Consider the following 8254-nt stretch of genomic DNA (forward strand, 5'->3'; position numbering starts at 1 on the left):
ACTGTCACTAGCAGAAGCAGACCTGGGTTGTCCTTTGATATTCAAAAGTTATGCGTTGCAGTAGTCCAGTCTAGATATGATAAGAGCCAGGACCATTGGAATTCTGAGCTCTTTGGGAAGGAACAGTAAAAATTTCTTTAAAGTTTTAACCATCCAGAAACAGGTACTAATACTTTGGTTGACCAGAAGATCAAAAGTCAAGGAATTGTCGAACAGGATGTCTGTTATGTGGGATGGTAGAGCCCCACAAGATTCCGGCCACCAACGATTACCCCAAACAGGCCTATCCACTCCGAATACCAGAATCTCAGTATTTTTTCTGTTCATTTTTAGCCGGTTCTGGTTCATCCACCAATTAACTTCCCTTGTGCAATTGTGGAACCTGTCCGCAACCTCTTCCCATTCCTTACTAATGGACACAATGAGCTGCGTATCATCCACATACGAAGAGACCAGGAAGCCATGTGAATTAACCAATTTCACCAAGGGTACCACATACAGATTGAAAAGGGTCAGACTGAGGGATGACCCTTCAGGAACACCACAAGGACGCTGGAGAGGGGCAGCTCTGTAGCCCCCACAGCTAACTGTAATACATCTCTCACTCATAAAAGACTTGAATATACCTAGGGCAGCCTCTCTCACCCCTGCCTGCTATAACCACTGCACCATCAGCTGAGAGGTTATGGTGTAAAATGCTGCCTACAGATCCAAAAGTACCAAGATGGTAACTCCCCCTTGGTCCACTTGTCTGAGTATGGCATCAGAAGTGGCAATTAGGATGGACTGTGCGGTGGAACTGTTGGAAACCATGTTGGGATGGATCCAGACAACTATTCTCAAAAAGATAGTTAACGAGTTCAAAATTGAGGTGCTTTTCTAGAATCTTACCTGCAGCAGGCAGGAGGGAGATCAGGCATACATTTTTCAAATCACAACGGTCACCCCCAGATTTTTTTCAACAGTATAACGACCACCTCTTTCTAGGTTGTGGGAAATACCACTGACTCCAAACCCCTGCAAAGGTAGCTTAGAGTACCTTGAAATATGATTCGGGCCAATTGTAAAACCTTAATCAGACAGGGATCATCCAGAGAGCCAGAAGAGTTCCCTGCAAGAATAGACTTGATCCTATCAGTGAACCTAGCTAACTATGGCTCGCTATCCACTCCTCTGTCTGCCTCAGAAACATTGTTAGCGAGATCCAAGGAATGCAGAGGAAAATCAGAATGAATTGGCATGATTTTCATTCCTAATAAACCCAGCAACCTTATCACAGAAAACATGTGAGTTCTCCAAATCTTGAGAAATAGAAGGGGATGCCGGAGAGTGTTAAAAAGTTATTTTGGGACATTAATGGCCAATTAAACTTTTGTGAAAAGAAAACTACTTTGACTTCTCTGATGGCCTGTTTATAATTGTGTAGAAGTCCCCGAAGCTTGGCTCTCTCTATCAAATATTGATCCAGTTTCCACTTGCGACAATCTTTGAAGCTCCTTAACCTCCTTAGTATACCATTGGGCTGAAGATTTTCTACTACCAGTCAATCTATCCTTTCTCTCAGGGGCAATATCTTCCACTGCTGCCCTGACCCACTGGTCATATTTCTCCACCAGTGAGTCTTGCTGCCTTCCTTGGAGAACCCATTGTCTTTCAAGAGCTACAGTAAAGGAATGTTCCCAAATTTTACTCCAATTTCTCACCTTCTTAGAGGTCAAAGGTCTATGCTCTATTAAGTCCCCTGCCCCAATCTCGAAGGATAATAGACTATGATTTGTCCAGTCAAGTACTTGACTAGTGGTAAAAGTGAAATCCCCATGCCTGGAGAAGATCCCTTCCAGGGTGTGACTAGCCATGTGGGTGACAAGACTTGACCCCTAAACTCCAACCAAAATTGGTCATAAATTTAAAAAGGGCTCTAGTATTGTTGTCCAACTTGTCCTCCAAATGAAAATTAAAATCCCCTAGCAAAATGAATTTGTTTGAAGTAATCAACATTTCAACTGCTGGGTGTCCTGGAGGACAGTAAATCAAAAAGCCCTCCAACCAGGTTGTATCTCTATATTGAAGTTTAAAAAGGGCACCTTTGCATATCTCCTGACTCATGTTAAGTGGTTCTAGTGTGAAGTTAAATTTATTTCTATAGATCACTGCAACACCACCTTCCCTCCAGCTAGACCTATTCAGCCTGGCGGACTCATATCCTAGAGAAGTGGCAGGACCGGAGTCTTCCCTGGCCCATGTCTCAGTTACAAACAAACAAATCAGTTCCATAGCTCCAATGTTTTCACAGATTTCAACACAGTGTTTGATGAGAAGGCCCACATTTATATTTGCTCAAAGTGCTTGCATCCTGCCCTACATCTCCTACCTTATTTCCTGAGATTGCATCGACTGAGAGAGGTCGCAGTCTTTCGGGACGGGGCTCCTCCTGCGTCCAGGCACAGTTACCACAGCTCCAACCCCACAGCTAACCAGGGGTGGCAAACCCCCCTCCTTCACACCTGACCTGGGGAGCCAGATCCAATAAAGATTGTCTCGAGTACTGCAAACGGGTCTCCCCTGGGCTAAAACTGGCAGCCTCCCCGGCACCCGGTCCCGGCTGGGTGCGGACAGGTGCAGACGGGTTTGCTTTAGGCACGCCCGCTGCGAACAGCCGGTGCACATCTGTAGCCCGACCAGTTTAAATGCCAGTGACCATCCCATGGATCGTGAGCTGGGAGTACCCGAGACGAGTAGACCGCCCACCCTAAGTGTAAAGTGGAGCTGCGGGCACCTAAGACGGCTGCCACAGTCGAGCACAGGCTCTAAAAGGCCCTTTCTAGCCACGTAACTGAAACATGCAAAAATGTAATTGCGCTAAGCACTTTGATAATAGTGATGCCCCAGCCAAAAAGCCCCAATAAAAATGAATTCAGTAAGGCTAAAATACCATGCAGTAAAATCTGACCAATATAAGATGCTAATTAAAAAGCAGTAAAATGAAAAGCTATGCAGTGCAATTCAGAGTATCAGCCACTGTCTGTCCATGGCCCGACCAGTTTCAATGCCAATGGCCCTCCCATGGATCGTGAGCTGGGAGTCCCCAGAATAACTAGACCACCCACTCTAAGTGCAAAGTGGAAGTGTGGGGCACCTAAGATGACCACCACAGTCAAGGCATGGGTTCTGACAGGCCCTTTCCAGCCCAAACACTGTGCTGGTGTTTGGAGTGACAGAAACTGGGCATGCTGAGAGCTGCGGTCATGTCAATCACTCTATTACACACACTATACAAATGTTATCCTCACAAGTGGGTACACTGCAATTGGTAGTTAACAAACAAGGATCTTTGGAGAAGAGGACACGGGGCTGGCTGAGTGGAGTAACAGAGCCCCCAGGCCTTGGCAGTTATGTCAGTCCCTGTACTGCACAGAATATTCATGTGTTATCCTCCCAGGTAAGTACAATTGGCAGTTAACAAACAAGGATATTTGGTAAAGAGGAAACTGGGCTGGCTGAATGAAGTAACAGTGACAGTGCCTCTTGACCTTGACAGTCATATCAGTCCCTGTTCTACACACACTTGACACATGTTATCCTCCCAGGTGAGTACACTACAATTTGGAGTTGACATACAAGGGTATTTGAAGAAGTGACCACTGGTCTGGTATTTGGAGTGATATAACAGTGCCTGTCGAGAGTTGTAGTCATGTCAGCCCCTTTAATGCACACACTGTACACAGATGTTTTCCCCCCAGGTGAGTCTACTTCAATTGTGAGATGCCAGCTATGGGTCTTTGGACAGGTGAACAATGGGCTGGTGAGTGGAGTGACAGTGAAGGTGGCAAAAGATGAACTGTGAGCATGCATGACATGGCATTTTGGTGACATTTTTATTGTTGTGACATACCAGACTCCATTCCCCTGGTATTTCTGTCAAGCCCTCAGGATGCAGGATAGCCAAAACGTTTTCTTCCCAGGGACAGTTGTAAGGGAGGAGTGGGAGTGCCATCACCAGTCTTCTTGGTCGGCAGCTGGTGCCTGGAGACCAGGGAACAGACCTTGCCCCTGTGGTTGTTCCACTTCTTCCTGATGTCCTCCTTTGTGCGCAAGGTGGTGCCTACAGCATTCACTCTTTTGACTATCCTGTCCCACATTTCCATTTTCCTACTTAGAGGAGTGGGCTGGACTTGTGCTCTAAACAATTGAGGGGCATATTTATACTCTGTTTGTGCCGAATGTGCGTCACAAATTTTGACGCACATTCAGCGCAAACCCTACACCATATTTAAACTTTGACGCCCGAGCCTGCGCACGTCAAAATTCCTCAGTGTGAGTCATTTTTTGGATGCAGGAAACTGTCTTGCGTTAATGACATGCAAGGTAGGCGTTCCCGCCCAAAAAATGACGTTAAGGCCTGTGCGCCTTATTTATACTCCTGCGTCATTTTGACGCACAGGAGGGGGCGGGCCTTAAAAAACGGCACACACCCTGATGTGCGCTGTTTTTTAACGCCTGGGTCAGGGCAGGCGTTAAGAGACCTGTGGGCCCTTCCCTGGCCCCAGGGACACCCCCTGCCACCCTTGCCCACCCCGGGAGGACACCCATGGATGGTGGGACCCATCCCAGGTAAGTACAGGTAAGTTGAGGTAAGTATTTTTTTTTTTTTTTTTTTTAAGTGGCATAGGGGGGCCTAATTGGGGCCCCCCTATATGCCACTGTTCCCAATGGCCATGTCCATGGCCATTGGGCAAGGGGGCATGACTCCTGTCTTTGCATGATTTTTGCCTCAAACCTGAGTTGCACCATTTTGTGACGCACAACCCCCATTTTCCCTTACGCCGGCGCTGCCTGGTTTGAGTAGTTTTTTTTTACTCTGACCAGTCCTAACGTCAATCCTTAAATAAGGGGCCATGGGTGTTCGCCACTCAGTCTATGGACTCGTAATACGGTCAGTGGTTGCTTGCTATGTTGTCACTGCTGGAGTTCGACTGCCTATACAAGTCCTCCGTGCAGCTGCCGGTTTGCCTTTTTTGGTTGGCAGTCAGTATTCCTGCCTGTTTAACTTGTAATATGGTGGTCTGTAAGACTGCCAACATGGAGATCTTTTTGGGACTGCCAACATGGTGGTCTAGCAGTCCCAACGCCAAACTGGTAAGGACGCCATTGGTGTGTAGCTGCACTCCAGCAGCTGTTTTATATATTTATGAAAAGGTAACATATTATTAACTCTATTAATGACCTCGAATAGATTTGGTTGGTTAAACTGCACATGTACATGCTTTGCACTCCGTGTGCTCACCAAGCATGGATCTGTAATGTTTTCAAAAGGTCAAGCAGCTAAGTGTTGTGGGAAATGTGGAAATGAAATGCACTCAAGCTTGACAATAAAGACCACTAATGTGATGGCGCCTATCAAGGTCAGGCCAGATTGCACACAGCTTTAAAAAAAATGTTATTTCTGTTTCTTGCCTTTCATTTTGATTATGTACCGTGTCAGGGATGCAACATTATGCTTCCATTTATCATTCTTTTCAGACCTGAATAATGCTAAAATCAATGGTGGCTAACTTTCCGCGGTGGGCCCCATCTGTTTTACTCTAGGTAATCATTTAACTTAAACGGATGTAAATGCAGGCCTCTGGGATCTGCTGAAGTCAGTCTTAATGCACAGAGCAATTGAACATTCATGATATGGAAATGAAACCATGGCAAAGAATCCCTGACACCTGCAAACAAGTGTATAGGTGCAACCACTGCATTAACTCATTATGCCGAATTCTCATTACCCAAGGCATTGCAAATCAACTGCACTAGTAAAAAGAACGTACAAAAAAAGAATATTTGTTTAGCACATGATCATCACAACGTGGCCTCTTGGTACCCGTACGTGCCAAGTAGCACATTTTATGCGTGGCACCTATACTGGCACTTTTTAATTTTTAGTCAATGTGCATTTGTAGGGCTTGCTGAGACCTCACGCAGAGCACTTGACAACTGTGTACCGAAGCCATATTTCATTTAGTCCCATAAAAATAACAGACATTCGCTGTCATCTTGTGTTGCACTAATAAGTATTTTTTATGAACAATCCATATTATAGCGACATTCCATACTAATGCAAATACGTCTCTTGAGAGCTATCTCACTCTAAAATTCCTTTGTCCATATCTTGTGTTTTGTAAGCCTGTTCTTGCATCGGGAAACACGTATCACATCCAGTATATAAAGAATATTAGAACAGGACTTTTGAGTTAAAAAATGCCGGTTTCTTCCCGAAACGAATTCCTTGAATGCTCTAGCTTCTGACTGCATTATGTATACTCGTCGAAAAGCCGGCTCAAGGAATGTGCAAGCATGATTGTTCTGTCTGCATGTTTTTGGGGTGCATTTCTTGCTCCATGATTTTTACTAGAGCATGTGGGTGCCCTTGGCATGGGGCAGAGCTCCATACAGGTACACCTCTCGATCATCAGAGTTAATTGCATCTAAGAACTGTGTAGTACCGTAGCAACATTTGTGAGTAATTTACAAGTGATGTATACAATTAAGTAAAATAATTTGAATTAGATTTCATAACAAATATTGGTAACATGGCTATATAACATTTTAAATGCAAGAAACGTTAATAAAATATTTTAATATCAAATACAAATGAGTACTATTTTTTATAATGTTTATCATAAAATTGTATGTATTTATGTTTAACTATTTCAATTAATGTAATTTAATAATTTAATGTAGCATTATTTCCTATAGAGTTTTATTTGATGTCCCTAACTTCAGTGATTTCTATGGAAGGATGTTGCAGTACCACCATGTGAGGAGCTGGACTCACTTCAGCTCTGAGCTGGAGTTATTTACTACCTTTTGGGTCCCCATTTAGCTGCAGTAACTTTAGAAGTGTGCTTTACATATAGGAATGGGCTTTCTCTTTTGTGGGTGGGTAGGCACCCTTAGCTAAACCCTCCCATAATCCCTCCTCAATCTTCCCTATCACCCTCCCCTTTAGTAGTCAGTGATCCACATTTTCCAGCTATTCCCCTCTGTCCCTCCCTCATTTACTACTAACATTTATACTTACATGTGCAAAGATACCTCATGTGGTCCTGAGATCACTGCAGAAAGGTAAAGGCCTAAACCCTCACGTTAAGTTTGTGCATAGCATTTTGTACTACCTTTCGTAGTACTACAAAAAGAGTTTGTGAATAAGTAATTCCCTACATATTTAAATTCCTTTTGTAAACATTGCACTTCCTTGGAGAATCAATGTAAACCCTTATTCTGGTTAGTGGGGAAACATCTGATCCCAGAGCAAACAGAACTTTGCACAGGGATCAGAATTCTGAGTTGTACCTCAATCATCAAATTAGTTGTTTACTCCAGACTGGGGAATTAACTGCATGCAATAACTATCTCACCCAACGTATTATGCCAGCAAAAAAAACTGGGGAAATGTATCAGAGAAAATGCCAAGATTAAAAGATGGTAAAAACAATTTGATACTGTAAATACAAATTCTTCAGATTATGGCTCATTCTTGCTTAGAATTGTTGGATTTGGAGGTATCTATTTCATCTAGTAAATACCTCATACTGAAGTATTTATTTAGTATTTACCTTGTGCAATAATCACCACTTCATACACAAAACCCATCATAATCAGGCCCTTATTGTTTGGCTAAAGGTGAAATAGGCACTAGGAACAGCACCCCAAGCCAGTGCTATTTTTCTTTCCAAAAGGTATGCAGATGTTTATCCACTCAAAACAATTTGGGGATAGAATGCTTTAATAAACTAATAGTGATTACTCTGCCCACATTTCAACCCATAATGTGTATCTCACTGTGCCACTACAGGCAAAACACAACACTATGCAAGTCAGTCTTGTCCTTGCCCTAAAAGCAACAGATCAGCCCAAAATGCAAGAGTTGCATAAGGACAGAAGCAAACCTCGTTATGCTTCAGCTTTGTTTGACTTTATTAGTGAGGTTCAGTCAGTGTCCTTTAGCACAATGAAATAAATCGCACAGTTTCAGGTAGCGTGGCAGGTGACTTTTTTTGCTAAGTGTTCCACTGCAGACAGTTATCCATCACATGTAAATCAGACTTGGCCTTTAAGTGCAAGATACGATCCAGACCAAAATGCCTCGTCCCCTCTGCACAGGAGCACAGGTGTCCCTTGTTAGATTTGGCATACTAGGCGTGGTTTCACCTGTCTTTTTACCTCTGCTTCCTGTGTTTATGACTTTGTTAGTGCTGGTTTTTGGAAC

This window comes from Pleurodeles waltl, chromosome 4_1 (assembly GCF_031143425.1).
Source record: "Pleurodeles waltl isolate 20211129_DDA chromosome 4_1, aPleWal1.hap1.20221129, whole genome shotgun sequence".
Lineage (NCBI taxonomy): Eukaryota > Metazoa > Chordata > Amphibia > Caudata > Salamandridae > Pleurodeles > Pleurodeles waltl.